We start from the raw sequence: 15,358 nt of genomic DNA on the forward strand, positions 1-15,358 counted from the left end.
ACAACTTATGTACTTGACGTTCGCCAGACAAATTTTGCATAAATAAGTTAACGCTTTTAATTCTGGCCGGAAGTAGAAAATAAGAAGTGATAGTAAAGATTTAAAATAAAATAAACGTTAGTAAAACTTAAGATCCTTACATACTTCCCGCCAGAGTTAATTAGTTTGAAACTGAGGTCTAAAACGACCTTGTTGAAAACTTTTAGCTCTAGAATCTAACGCGAGGCCAATCTTTTACAAACATTTCTGACTAGAAACTAGAAATTTAAAAAAAAAGAAATTTTTTTTACAATAGCAGCTCCAAGGACACGCAATTTTTCATCTGTACTGCATCTAAACAGGAGCTTTTATTCAAATCTGGTTCCTTCCAGAGATCTGGAAGGAAAACTAGTTTAATGAAATGTTACACAATGAAATGGCAAGTAACATGCATATTTATATTTCTCTTAACATTCTTATTTCATTCATGACTATTTTAATTATCTCTCCCCGAGCTCTCTGACATGTGTTGTAAAAGAACCCCAAACACGAATGTGTTTATATATACGTGTTCAACACTTCCTCCTACAATCAAAACACTAACGTGTTAAAATTCAACATACCAAGACCTCGTAACACACCCTAACTTCAACTCTGAACCCTGAGGTACTATTCTGAAAGTGGCTAACTCTGAAGTGTAGCGTCAGAGAGCCTAACTACATTCATTCAACCTTTAACACATATTCACCATGATTTGGTCTTTTTACAGTCACACGAATAAAAAAAAAATTTTAACATTACTTTCACTTTTACCATATCACGGTATTTCTTAACATTTAAAATAACAGTTCACATTGTATATAAGAATATATTAACATGCCGTTAATTTTACGCATTTGAAAACATACATTAGTAGTACATTGTTAACTTCTATTCTTTTCAAAGCAAGTGCCAATTCTTTCTACATTGAAATACTACATTTCAAAAAGTCTTTCAGACTAAAACATCTTTCTTGCCAGAATGTTTTAAATAAAATTTATACAATAACTTTTACAATATTTAAGTATTTACACATCGCTATTATACATCAACTTTAGTTTTACGCGCGAGTAATTGAAAAACATAATACCAAAATCGGTAACAACTCATTTCTCGCCCTTTTGGTGATAAAGGTAGACCTCGCATGAGGTAAAACTTCTTGAAATCTGCCACTTGCAGTAAGAATGAAAGATTAACTTAAGTTTGTAAAGTAACATAAAATTTTACTTATCTTTGTGATATTCGGACATTCTTTTCTGAGCCCAGTCCTGGAAGGTAGCACAGATTCTCGTTTGATTTATCCTCCTTCTTGTGCGGGCTCGCCCTTTAGTGCCTTCCTCTAGAAGCTTTCTTTTTTTTCCAGTTCGGTCACCCTTGAATACCTTCTTTTTCGCCTCTGCCTGTGGTCTTGGCCGTTTGATGGCAGCTGGTCTTGGCGGAACCGAGAGACTTCTTTCGCGTTCCTGCTTGGACCTCGTTGCTGGCCGTTCAAATTTTCCTTGTAACTTTTCCTCCGCCGCAGTTCCCTTCCGCAGCCCTTCCGCAGTGAGCCCTTCCGCAGTTCGGCGACATTTGCTGCAGAGAATCCTGTCGGATGAGTAGATCTTCCGTTTTAGAGCCGGGTTATAGTTGCCGTCATTTCTCCTGGCTCTCTTTGCATACGTCGTCCTTCTCCCTTCTTCATCCTGGGGGTGTTCGTGAGCTCTCTTTTCTGGACGGTGGAACGGCTTCTTTTTCTTTTTACCTTCAATTTTCCCGCGGGGAAACTTTCTTTTCACTTGCTCCTGCCTCTTAATGGCTTGCCCTTGTACTTGTCGTTGTTCCAACTCTGGAGCTTGTGCCTGCAGTGTCTGCCGTGCCGGATCCTGCAAAAGATCTATAAATATTTGCATTTTATTACGATCATAGTAGGGTTTGATTTGATCAATGTTTGCGGAGCAGGTTTCACCATTCTTGGCTTTTAACACTACTACAGCGTGAGTTATTTTTTCTATGACATATGGTCCTTCAAATCGTGGAAAAAATTTGGCAGTTTTATCTTCTGGTGCTGAAGAAAGTGAATGCTTAATTTTTAATACTTCATCCCCTACTTTATAAGTTACTCCCCGTCGTTTCAAGTCATAATACAGCTTTTGTTTTATCTGTGCTACTTCAATATTCTTTTTTGCTTCTTTAATTAGTTTTTCTATATCACCCATTTTAAATTCTGGGGCTCTTTGTTGCACATAAAATAATTTATCTAACGGCGTTATAATCTTTCTGCCTAAAAATAACTCAGCAGGAGTTTTGCCCGTTGTATCATGTTTTGCGGTCCTAAGGGCGAAAGCAAATTCATTGACATAGTTATCCCAGCTTTTATGAAAATTGTTAACATAACTACGGATAATTTTCACTATATTTCTATTGATCCGTTCCGCTATATTTGATTGCGGCCGATACGGGACCATTTTTAAATGACGTATGCCCAATTTTTGGCACATGTCTTAAAATACATTACTTACAAATTGAGGACCATTATCCGATATAACTTTTAGGGGCGCCCCGTATTTTAAAATATATTTATTTAAAATAGAATCAGTAACTAATTTCGCGGAGGCTCGTTTTAAGGGAACAATTTCGGTCCACTTACTAAAATGATCAACCATAACAAGGAGATAGCGACTTTTATTTAACTGACTTTTTGGGAAAGGGCCCAATAAATCGATGCCAATTATTTCATTTGGAAATTCGGATTTAATACTATTTAGAAACCCGGCCGGGCGGAAATTAATATAATTAACTGCTTGACATGTTGGGCAGGACTGGACATACGCCCTTGTTAACTTTTGCAGTTCAGGAAAATAGACTGCCTCGCGTACGCGTTGGATAGTTTTTCGAATACCAGCATGAGAAGCTAAAGGGCTATCATGGAGCTCCTGCAGGATATTTAATCTAAGACTAGCTGGGATAACAGGTCGAAATTCGTTGTTGGAATTCGTAGTTTTTGTATAAAATAATAGACCACCTATTAGTTCGTAATGGGCCGCCCTATTTCTTATCGCCACAATATCTTGGTGGCTAAAATTTTCAGGATCCTTTAAATACTCATAAATGCTTCCAAACTCAGGATCCTTACCCAGTTCGGTTATTACAGTTTCTCGGGAATTTATTGTACACGCTGTGAGCATTGCCATCTTTACAGTATTACCTTCTTCATCTATTTTAATTCTGGATAGGGCATCTGCTACGATATTTTCCTTTCCGGGGGTATGCTTGATTACCAGATTATATTCTTGTAGCTTGAGTGCCCATCTTATTAACCTTGGGGATAAGTTTTTCCCTGAGTACAATCTAGTTACCGCCGCATGATCAGAGTACACTGTTATTGGCGCCTTTCCAAAATAGACTCGGAACTTTTGCACTGCTAACATAACTGCAAGTGCCTCTCTCTCGGTCGCGGAATAGTTTCTTTGTGTTTGATTTAAAGTTCGGCTAAAAAATGCCACGGGCTGCTGACTTTGCGAAAGTACCGCTCCTACCGCATAATCCGAAGCATCCGCTGAAATTTCTAAATTCTCATCCTTTTCAGGAAATTTCAACACAGGGGCTTGCGTTAATGCTTGTTTTAATTTTTCGAAAGCACTATTGGCTTCGGCCGTCCACGAGAATCTTGCCTTTTTCCTTTTTAATTTTAATAATGGCTCAGCGATAGCCGCAAAATCTTTTATAAAGGACCTATAATATGAACAAAGTCCTAGAAAAGAAGAGAGCTTCTTCGCCGTGTTTGGAGTCGGATACTTTTGTACAGCGATTATTTTTGATTCGTCTGTCTCGATTCCTTTCTGAGATATTTTGTAACCTAAATATTTTAATTCAGGGGCTGCAAATTTGCACTTTTCGACATTAACTTTTAGACCGGCCTCATTTAATAAAGAAAACACCTGTCTTAAATCCTGTACATGTTGGTCGATATTATCACTAGTAATAATGATATCGTCTAAATAGATAAATGTGGACTTTCCAAGAACAGGTCTTAACACAATGTCCATGCATCGCTGAAATGTTGCCGGGGCCCCTGAAAGGCCAAACGGCATACGCAAAAATGCATAAGTGCCAGACTTGGTTATAAAAGCAGTCTTAGGCACGTCTTCAGGCCTAACCCCTATTTGAAAATAACCAGTCGTTAAGTCTAAAGTCGTTATATATTTGGTAGATGTTATGTTCCTTAGAAGTTCTTCAATAATAGGTAACAGATATACCGGATATTTAGTTATGGAGTTTAATTTACGGTAGTCAATTGCGAATCTCCACCTTTTTGGATGTGTCAAAGGATAGTCATTATTTTTCTTACATAAAACCACCGGGCTAGCATAACTACTTGAGATGGGCGTTATGATCTTTTTACGTAGCATATCGCTGATGTGCCATTCTATAATTTTTTCCTTATTCTTATCATACCGGTATGCTTTGTGGCGAACTGGCATTGAATCTCTGGTGTCAATACTATGGTTAGTAACCTGAGTAAATTCTGGAATATCACTAAATAACGAAGCAAATTCACTTACCACTTGTCGGATTCTTCGTTGCTCTTCATTAGGCAGGTGGTCAAGGTTTAACATCGGCGGTTCAGCCTTTTCTTCACGAACTGGTTTCATTGTCAGCTTAAGGGACGCTTCATTAAAATCTAGCGTTGCTTGTGTCTCTGAAAGAAAATCTATTCCTAAAATAATATGTGCTTGCAGATTCTTTACTATGAAAAACATAACCTTTACTTGTTTGTCCTTCATACGGACATACAGCGGTAATTTACCTATACACTTACATCTTTCTCCTTGCGCCGCTAACACTGTCGTATTATCCGAATTATATATGCGGTATTTCCGAAAATACTTCCTAAAAAAATTTTCTGCCACACAGGAACACTGCGCGCCTGTATCCAGGAGTGCGGTGGCTGGGATATTATTCACCAACACTTCAATCTTCGGAAGAGTCAAATTTTTCACCATTACTGTATTTAACTTGAAGGAAGAGGGGTTTTCGTGGCCTTCGGATTTCCGCACCCTCCCGTCAGCAGAAATCCGTTTTAGTTTAAATTATTTTTCCTTTTCCGTGCTTTCCTTCTTTTTCCACTGGCCTTGAGACTTTTTTCCTGGATTGCTATTGAACTGTCGACGTTCGCCGGCTGTTTTTGAACGCTCGGGTTTCCTTGCCCACTGATTCGCTTTGCTTCCGTAGCCGTGTGCTTGAGTTTGCTGTAGTCTTGGCGCACCAAATTGGTTTCGCTGTTGATATTGGCTTCTTCTTTCAATGTCCGCCGTTCTTCTACTTTCAAACTGGATTGCTAGCTCAAATAACTTTTCCAGTGTAGTCGGATTTCTTAATTCAATAAAGTCTTGCACTTGGGGCAGTAATCTCGGCAAAATCACTTGAATTATCTCAGGATCCGGACGGTTTCCATACAAGAGTTAGAAGACGTGAATTTTTCTTAAAATAAAGCTTGAGAGATTTTCGATTCTTTGCTGATATATACTGAAAAGTTCCGTTTCTAATTTCGCACGATCCCTTACAACAGGGAAGGCTTTTAGTAGGGCAGTCTTGAAATTTTCGTAAGTATGGGTGGGACTTCCTGCTTGACCCAAGAGACTTCTGCCTATACATTTGAACCAATCAAGCGCTTGGCCCCTCAAAGCGCTGGTAGCTAAGATAACTTTTTGAAATTCGTGCACTGGGTAGAGCATGAAGTGGTCATCCAATTTTTCCAAAAATCTGGTTACCGGTGAGTTTCCATTAAATGTTGCTTCTGGTTTCATCGAAGCGCGCATGGTCTGGACGATGTAACCAAATCCTTCCAGGGCGGCAGCTGGCATTTCTGGATTCTGAGCCGCTTCTGCAGGCAGCACAGGTTCTTCTTGAAACTCGGCCATGGTTATTCTTCTTCGTTGGGCGCCACTATCAGGTTCAATGCTCCTTCTAACCTTCTTCGGGAACATACAAGGACCTGACTCGGAACAGAGAGCTTACTAAAGCTATGTTCACTAATTGTGGTAAGTAGACAGGATACAGACGAAGGGTATACAAAACCCTTTATTTTTCTCTATATACAATAACTTCCGTACTTCGGAATACATTGACCCTCCACTCGGGGTCTAACGTAAAAAAGTATAAAAATAAAACTAAACTCTAATTTAACTTTAGAATAATACACGTGGAAGATTGGCCTTATAATAACAGGAAGCGTATGTAGCACAGAGAACTGTTAACACTACAATACGTTTAAAATTATCAAGAGGATTAAACCTCTGGCCTGGAAGGCAACCAGCAACTGAGTAAAACTTCTAAGGTAAGCGGCCTGCTTCGACTAATTCTTTCCTCTCTCTCGCTTGGCAAAAAGCCATAACTTAAGTACTTGGCGTTCGCCAGACAAATTTTGCATAAATAAGTTAACGCTTTTAATTCTGGCTGGAAGTAGAAAATAAGAAGTGATAGTAAAGATTTAAAATAAAATAAACGTTAGTAAAACTTAAGATCCTTACAACTTATCATCATTCTGAGTTATAATATCGAGTTATATGGAGTCCCAATGCTGCATATCCTTCGGCAAGTGTTATTTTTTGTTCCTAGTAATTTATTGCTTAGTTCAAACTTATCATGGAAGGAGACGTACTTACTTTGGGAATTGACTTCCCTAAAATTGAATCTGTTAATAATAAGACAGCAGAGCTTAACTTAGAAAATCACTTCGACGAAAATTTACCTATAAAAGATCTTGAGACCAGAAATAGTCACAGGCAGAAAGCGATTGAAATCGAAGGCGAAATTAACGCATTAGAAATCCTTTTTAAAGAACTGAAAAAAACAAAAGAAAGTACAAGTTGATACTATAATTAAACCAAAATCATCCGCGTAAAAAACGGAAAATAAGGTAATAAAAGATTATTCTGCTAAAGCTAGCGAAAACGGCAAAAAACGAAACATCGCTGACAGTGATGGATTTATATCACCCAGAAATTCGGCCAAAAGATCTCTTGAAACTACTCCCAACGAATTAGAAAATTCTAATAAATACGAAAAACTTGATCAGGATCATCAAATGGAAAGAGATCCAGTTGAAATCATTCCAGAAAAAAGTAAAATGCACGTCCCACCCATTGTGATGGACGATTTCTCAGGCGACTGGGAAGCAATTAAACTCGAACTCGAGAAAAATAATATCACTGATTATTATGGTGAAATCAAAGGAGGCTCACTGACTATACGACATCGAGTCCACGATGGTGAACATTACCGATTCATTACTAGTTACCTCTCAGGAATAGGCGTACAATTCGATAGTTTTAAACCAAATAATGAAAAGCCATGAAAGATGTGATTAAAAAGCTCCCAAATAATACCAATCCGGAACTAATCTTAAAAGAATTACCGGAAAATCAAATTCCAGCTGAAAAAATAAGACAACTCACCTCCTTTAGCGGCGGAAACAAAGTTAATATCCCAATTTTCGTTGTGGATCTTAAAAGATCCATGAGATGAGATATTCATGAGAACTCCATGAGATTTCTAAAGCGTTAATTAAAAGATGCCCTGAGGAGAAGAAGATATATAATTTAGAAACCCTACGAGGATTAAATGTTCTTATTACTTTCTACAAAGCAAAGAAAGAACCCGTGCAGTGCCACAAGTGCCAACGGTACGGGCACTCACGGGAGTTATGCCACTATAAACAGCGTTGTATGAAGTGCGGTCAGTTTCACGAAACTTATACATGTAAACAGAAGAAAAAGAAGACGGTTTATCGGCTAATGTGTGAACTTTTCGGCGATTGGGCATGTTTCTTGTTACAAAGGTTGACTACATTCTGAAGCTTCTGTAATCTTTTAAATTGAGTATCACTAAGAAAACCCCTGACGGGGCAGGCCTAGCGTATGATGTGCCACAGCATGGTCTCGTAGAGGAGTAACGTATTGTCAAGAGAGAGAACGGAGTTTCGGGAAAATAAGCAGGCGAGTTAAATTTTAGAAGCCCGAAACTTGTTAATGATAAATGTGATGTGAGGAATCCATGAAAGTCTTTGGTCTAATATGACACCCAGGTATTTTCCTTGCTTCGTCCGCGGAATAATTGGTATTGTACATGTTGATGCTTACATTGATATTTCTTTGTCTGGTGAAGAGAACTGCTTCAGACTTTTAGACGTTAACTTTTATTTTCCATTTGATGAGCTGGGATTCCAGTGTATGTATATGTCTTGCAGTGATTGCGTGACTAAACGCAGAGACGCATTTTGTGATAAGATCGCAGTATCGTCTGCATACATACATAGTGTAGGGTTAGGTAATTGTGGGATATCCTTCACATAAAATGAAAAGAGAACAGGGCCAAGGAGCGAACCTTGTGGGACGCTCGCAAGGAGTTTCCTCCGTGTAAAATATGTGTTATTACAGCGAATGAAAAAATATCTATCGTAAAGATGAGAATTAATGATGTTAATGATGTAATTTGGGAACCACAGAGTAATTAACCTGTAAGTAAGACCCAGCAGCCATACGACTTTCGATATATCGAGAAAGAGTGCTCCAGTGGTTTCGAGATTTCGAGGTCTTTGTGTAATAAATTCCGTCACCCTGTAAAGTTTGTGAGTCGTGGAGCGTTTCCTTCTGAACCCATGCTGCTGTGGGGTGAGGGTTCTGTTGTCATCTATGAAGCTATTGACACGGTGGAGTATAACTGCTTCAGCGATTTTGCTAAGCGTGGGTAGTAAGTCAATCAGACGATATGCAGCCGTGTCAGCTGGGTTTTTTCGAGGCTTTAAGATCGGGGTAATGATGGCAGTCTTCCAGGTGGTCGGGAAATGTTGATGCTCGATCATAAGGTGGATAATTTTGGTGAACTTGCAAATCATCTTCACACCCATTTCCCTGATCATCTTATTACTGACTTCATCCAGACCCGTACTTTTGCGATATTTTCTCTTTTCGATATATTTAATCACCACCAAGGGCATGTCAACAGTAATTTTATTTTTGTGTGTTTTCGAAAAGAACTGTATATTGAGTAATGACACTGTAGGTTCTGCCTGAGGGTGGGATATGTTGTGAGTACAAATTTGAAATGCGTAGTGACCTGTTGAGACTCAGCTTTCTCAACTTATGCAGGTGTGTGCGATCCCGTTAAAGCCCTTAAGGGGCGGAATATTTGTGTTGCATGTTTTATACTTAGAAACAGCACTCCAGAGAGAACGATTATAGGCTGAATGTGGTTCTAAGTATCTGGTCCAGTCCACTTGTCCTTGTTCTTTGATTGGGGGTCCATACGTCATGATTGAGTCTATTCAAGAATCTTTTGTCTTGCCGACAACGTGATTTTTGCCAAGTTTTCCTAACATGTTTTTTTTAATCAAGTTCTCTTATAGCAGGAATTTATATCGTTTTTCTTCTGCAACATCCTAGCTGTTTTTGGTGAATGCAGCGTGTAACACGTTCGTAAATTATTTAGTAAAATCATCTAACTCATTTCTCGTATGTATATGCGGGAAAGGGTACTGGGTGTTGTCTGGAGTGTTGGGCACATCCTGCTCAGTTAATAATAATGGCTCTTCTATTTGGTGTACATTCAGTGAAGCTTGGGTCTCAGCTGCCTTTGGTAAGAAGCGGCGATAGAAGTTTATCGTGACTAAGAAACGTCTGAGCTCGACAATAGTGGTAGGTTTTGGAAAGTCGGCAATTTTTTTTTTCAGGCAGGGGTTTTACACCTGAATCAGTAATGAAGCAACCTAAAAAGAAAACAGATGGTTTTCCTAGTACGCATTTGTTAGGGTTTAAGGTCAAACCGTGTTTTTTCAAACGATCAAACACTTGACGAAGATGACGGTTGTGCTCTTCTTCACTAGTCGATGCAATAAGGATGTCGTCAAAATAAGGGATGCAAAAATCCAATTCAAATAAAACTTCATGTATAAAACGTTGGAAAGTTTGGCCTGGATTACGTAACCCAAACGGCATACCAAGAATTCAAAAGACCAAAAGGAGTAGTGACGGCCGTTTTCGGAATATCTGCAGGGTTAACAGGGATTTGATGATAGGCACTGGCTAAATCAAGAGTTGAGAATATGTTCTTTCCTGAAAACATTTGAGTGCAATCCTGAATATGGAGTACAGGATAATGATCCGGGATGATAACCGCGTTTAAGCGACGATAATCCCCTCATGGTCGCCTTACGAACCATATGCAGGGGGCTTGCCCAAGGACTTTTTGAAGGCTGAATGATGCCTTTTGATAGGCTAAAGTCAAACTCTTGACGTGCAGCTTGAAGTAATTCTGGTGATAATCTTCTAGGTTTTGAGAAAATAGGGGGGTCCTTGGGGTCCTTTAGTTTCAATGTGATGGGAAATTGTTGACATTGGCGCCCTCTCAAAAGTTTGCGAAGGATTTGTCAAGCTGGGGTAATTGGCAAGAATTTTGAGTTACCCATCAAAATATGAATGCTAGTACTGAGCGGGTTCAGATTGAGAAGTCTACCACAAGAATATAGTTTTGTTTGTCCATCGATTAAACGGTTGTTTTTAACATCTATAAGTAAGTTGAACGTCTTGAGAAAGTCAACACCTATGATGGGTTGATTGACGTCTGCAGGACAAAAAGCCAAGAAAATGAGCGACGTAAGTTTAAATTGATGGTCAAGAGTTTGGTGCCATACGTTGCTATTTTGGTGCCATACGTTGCTATTTTGGTGCCGTTAGCAGGAAAGGGTACGAAGTCAGCTGGGTTTTTGGCGTGCTGACTGTAACTCTTGGGAATGACAGATAAATCGGCTCCGGTGTCAGTTAAAAAGGTGAGTTTTGACGATGGATCGGCCAAAAGAATTCGATTAATGTGGCGCTCGCAACGTTGGCCGACAAGCGATCGCCGATCTAGTTTTCCAACTGCCGGAAATTGCATGGAGAAACACACTTCCGCGCATTGGAACCAAAATTAGTATGGTAGAAACAAATGTTGTTGCACGGTTCTTTATGCTGGCGATAGCGTCCATTGGATCTATTACGCCTTCTATTACATTGGGAATGATTGTCTGTTCGTTCACAGGAACGCTCACGACTGTTTTTGATGGCTAGCAAAAGTTCATTTAATTGCTTTGTCAGCTCTGCAACTTGTTGTTCAATGGGAGAAGTAGATGCCGTAGATGCACTATTTATGTTAGGGAGAGTTGTAAGATCTGTAATTTTATCAGCTACAATTGCGAGTTTTGGGAGCTCATAACTTAAGACAGCAAGAATACTCTGTGTATTTTTCGGGAGACGGGATACCTGTAGAGATTTCAACAAGGGTTCTTCAACGAAGTTTCGCATACGGCAAAGTAATTGGAAGGGCGTTGATCGCCAAGTTCAAGCCCCTGAAGAAGTGTTTGACTCCTCATTTTCAGAATGCAATTCAATTAAGCGTGTTTTTAGTTCATCGTATTTGCCAGTCCCTGGTGGGTGCAAAACGATATCACAAACGCTATTGAGAATATCGGATTCGATTGCAGATATCACATGATTGAATTTCGTGGAGTCAACAGTGATTCCGGTGATATCAAACTGGCCCTCCAGTCGTGGAAACCTTAAAGTGGGATTTACCTTCCAAAATGGGGAGGTTTGACGGAAACACATGAGATATTAAGATCGTTTGCGACGGTTTGTGGTGGAGCCATTATTCACAAAAACATATATATATTGCCAAATGTGAGATAAATAAATACACAAAAATAAGTCACTAATAAGTTCACATACGATACTTGTGCAAAATAGATAAAGTTAATGCAAGCATTAAAGTGAGAAAAACACTTTTTGTAGGTTTGCTATCCGAATATATGCATAAGTTTTAAAATATTACTAACTAAGAATTTGCGGGGCTTACCTCCGAATTATACGAGAAATATTTGCTCAGTCAGCGGTAGATTCAGCATAACACAATTCACTTATAGAATAAGATTCCGAAAAATTTATTTTGTGATATGTAATCACGTTGTAGGATATATATGTAAATCACTTCTAAGCACTTTGACGATTTGCGTGAGGCACATTCACAAGCACGTTGTTAAGGAGACACAACTGTTTTTCACACTATTTTGACGATAACACAAAAATAATGATGGATTACGATATTCGCTTGGGTTAACAGACAATACTTTCACTTCACAGCACTTTATGAGCACAGAAATTGACGATGCAAGCAGGTTCCAGGAGGCACGTGTTCACTAACTTGACGGGTCACGATTTATGGCTTTTGGATGCCATTTCTGGGTTACTGCAGATAAAACGATGATAGCTTGGTTTGAGGATTTTTAACATTTTTATTTAACACTAGAAAAAAAGATATATATTTTAACACATGTTCACTGATACACAGTCACATTGATTACAGTTCGCACGATAAGCATTTTTACAGTTAGCAAGTCCGCGTAGGTGAAAAATCATGAAAGTGAAGCGGAAGAGAGGTGAGCGCGTGCTTCACCGATAGCAGCCAGGTACAGAGTAACCAGTCCAAATTTTTCCCTAGTGGAGAAGAGGGAGAAAGCTGGTGCCTCTCTTGGGCCAGTGGACAAATAATAATAATAATAATAAAGAGTTCTCCACAAGCACTTCACTTAACTTTAAATTTACATCCTGGCGAGAGAATGTGAGGGGAAGTTTGAGAAGTTGAGAACAGGAAAACTTAAAATAAATTTGTTATGCAAATTAAGAAAAACCCTACATACAAGACCAGCAGGAAGGGTTTACTTTACCCTTGCTTTATTCTCTATAAGATCACAGGTGCTCCCGCACTTTGGGATACAGAGACCAACCACTTGTGGTCTGAACGTAAAAATATAAAACTACTAACTAAAATTCTAAATAAGGACCTAACTTTGAATTAGTTTACAAATGCCTAACACTAAGCCTGGCCTTTTAAAAGATTACGTATGTAGTACGCAAACTGCCGAAACTACAATACGTTTTAAATATCAAGAGGACTAAACCTCTGGCCTTAAAGACAAGCAGCAACTGATTGAAAACTCGTACACAATGCAGTGGCAAGGCGGCTCACTTTCCCTCTCTCTCTAACTCTTGGCAAAAAGCCACAACTTAAATACTTGGGCGTTAGCAAGTACAATTTACATAAACAAGTTAAAGCATTTAATTCTGGCCGGAAGTGGAAAGTAAGAAAAGATAGTAAAGTTTTAAAATAAAATAAACGCTAGTAAAACTTAAGATCCTCACAAGAGTACTCAACCCGAATTTTTGGCCTTTTTCAAAAAAACCGGAAATTTTAGCCTTTTTCAGGTCCCTGATGTATGATGAAGAAAAAATAGGAAATTTATGCAAAAGGTTCCACCTAAATGAACGAGAAACTTTAAGGGAGTTTACAGTTTTTAAAGACACTAACGGAAAACAAATAAAATCTTCAGTACGAAAACTCTTGTCATCAATAAACTGCACATCTGTTTCTAGTGCAGAGTGCGAGCGAGGATTTTCGACAATGAATTTAATATGCAATCCGCTAAGCGCGTCTCTTCATGTTAAAACTCTTTCTGATTTAATGTTCATTAGACTAGTCGGCCCTTCACTCAAAAAATTTCAGCTAGCAACTTATGTACGGTCGTGTGTAGCAGCAGATCATCATATCGCAGTGGACAGTCAGTCAAATAGAAGATCGAGATTTGACGGCATTGTGTAAAATATTTCAGTGACCTCCTTCATAAACGATTAGTAAGTGATTGATTAACAGTACTAGAAAAATTAAACTCAAACAAACAATTTGAAACTTATTAGCAACTCAGTTTAATAAAACATCAGCCTAATTTATTTGAAAATCTGAATTCTGACGCTATTAAAAATTTATGTTTTTAATAATATTATCCATTGTTAACTGATATAAAATAGCTGTTTCCATATTACATTTATATTTCATATTTCTAGCATTTATTATTAACAGCAGGAAACAAATTGCTTAATTTGTAATTGTGGGCGAAAACATACACTACATTAATATTCATATTCACATAATGTATATAAATTTTTATTCCCTTTTGTATTTCTGTGTTTTAACTAGTGTAATTTCTCAAAAATATAAAACTAAAAATGTCATTTATGTTTTAATTTATTTCAACAGTTACACATATTTACTTCATTTAACCTTCTTTTGATTTATGCGTTGGGAAAAGATCAGTTTAATCAATTTTCCTATATTGAAAAATGTAAGAATTGTTCTGATAAAGATATATATATAATTTCAAAATTCGAGTTGCTTTTCTGGAAGAAGTAGTATTATATAACATATTTTCTAACAAATGATGCAAATGTTAAATTTTCGATTTTTTTTAAATTTAAAAATAAGTTCTATTGAATAGCAAATTCATTGATGAAATTGAACTTGAGTAATTTAAAACGTATAGGCAATTCAGTTTAACAAACTTGAAATCAATTTATCAGTAAATCCGAACCTTATATTTTTAATTTGCATGTTTTTCCCATGTAGTCATAAGTATTTTTATTTTATTTCCATTTGTGTTATATTCATATATCGTTTTCTGGTATTCATAATTAAAAGCTTAATTACGTTTGCTTAATTAAGAAACTAGTAAAGAGCATTAAAAATCACTCTGTGCATAAACTTTTACATTATCTTTTAAATTTCTGCATATTTTAAATCTTTTAAACGATGTGAAAAACTGAACGTCAATACCATAAGTAACTTTAAGAACGAAGTCAATAATCAAAAAACTGAAGTCGACAAAAGAAGTAAAGTTTCTTCAGAAGTAAAGGTATATTTTTAATTTATTTTCCTCTATGTCATTTTTGCATTCAGTCATTTGCTTCTACCAAGAGGAGAGACAAATTCAAAGACTGCCTAGGCCGACACACTCAGGGTTCGCTCCGGGCGGCAAATGTTCTAGTTATGCCGACATATATATATATCACCTTCAATCTATGACTTATCATTTAAATTGAAGAAATTTACAGAACAGAATATAGCCTTTCTAAGACAATCTTCAACATGTCCAAAGAGATTTGGTTTTCTATGAAGACGATTGTTTAAAAGCAATGCTTTATGTAAATTTTCAGAAAGACTGGTCATTTTAAGAAATGGTCGTTTTAAGTCATTACAGAAAAAATTTGACTATAAAACGATTGAACTATATTTTTATTTTACCGCTCCTACTACTTTTAATCTGGTAAAAATTTTAAAATGTTCGATGCTGAATAGGCAAATCAAAATTCCTAAATAAGACAAGAATGAAAATATTACCAATGCAAAACAGTTACACACACACACACACAAAAAAAAAAAAAAAAAAAAAAAAGATAGCTTTGATTATTAAGCTTCAACTCTCTCTGACAAAAAA

The 15,358-nt window shown here is 37.5% G+C and overlaps 1 protein-coding gene across 1 annotated transcript in view; it reads left to right on the top strand.

Annotated features, from left to right (window-relative positions):
• Positions 1 to 15,358, top strand: part of LOC118190039 (trifunctional enzyme subunit alpha, mitochondrial-like) — a 270,015-nt gene that overhangs the window by 238,084 nt on the left and 16,573 nt on the right. The gene's annotated exons all lie outside the window — the stretch shown is intronic.

This window comes from Stegodyphus dumicola, chromosome X2, assembly GCF_044657685.1.
Source record: "Stegodyphus dumicola isolate Sdum_Otavi_A_Nest chromosome X2, ASM4465768v1".
Classification (NCBI taxonomy): domain Eukaryota; kingdom Metazoa; phylum Arthropoda; class Arachnida; order Araneae; family Eresidae; genus Stegodyphus; species Stegodyphus dumicola.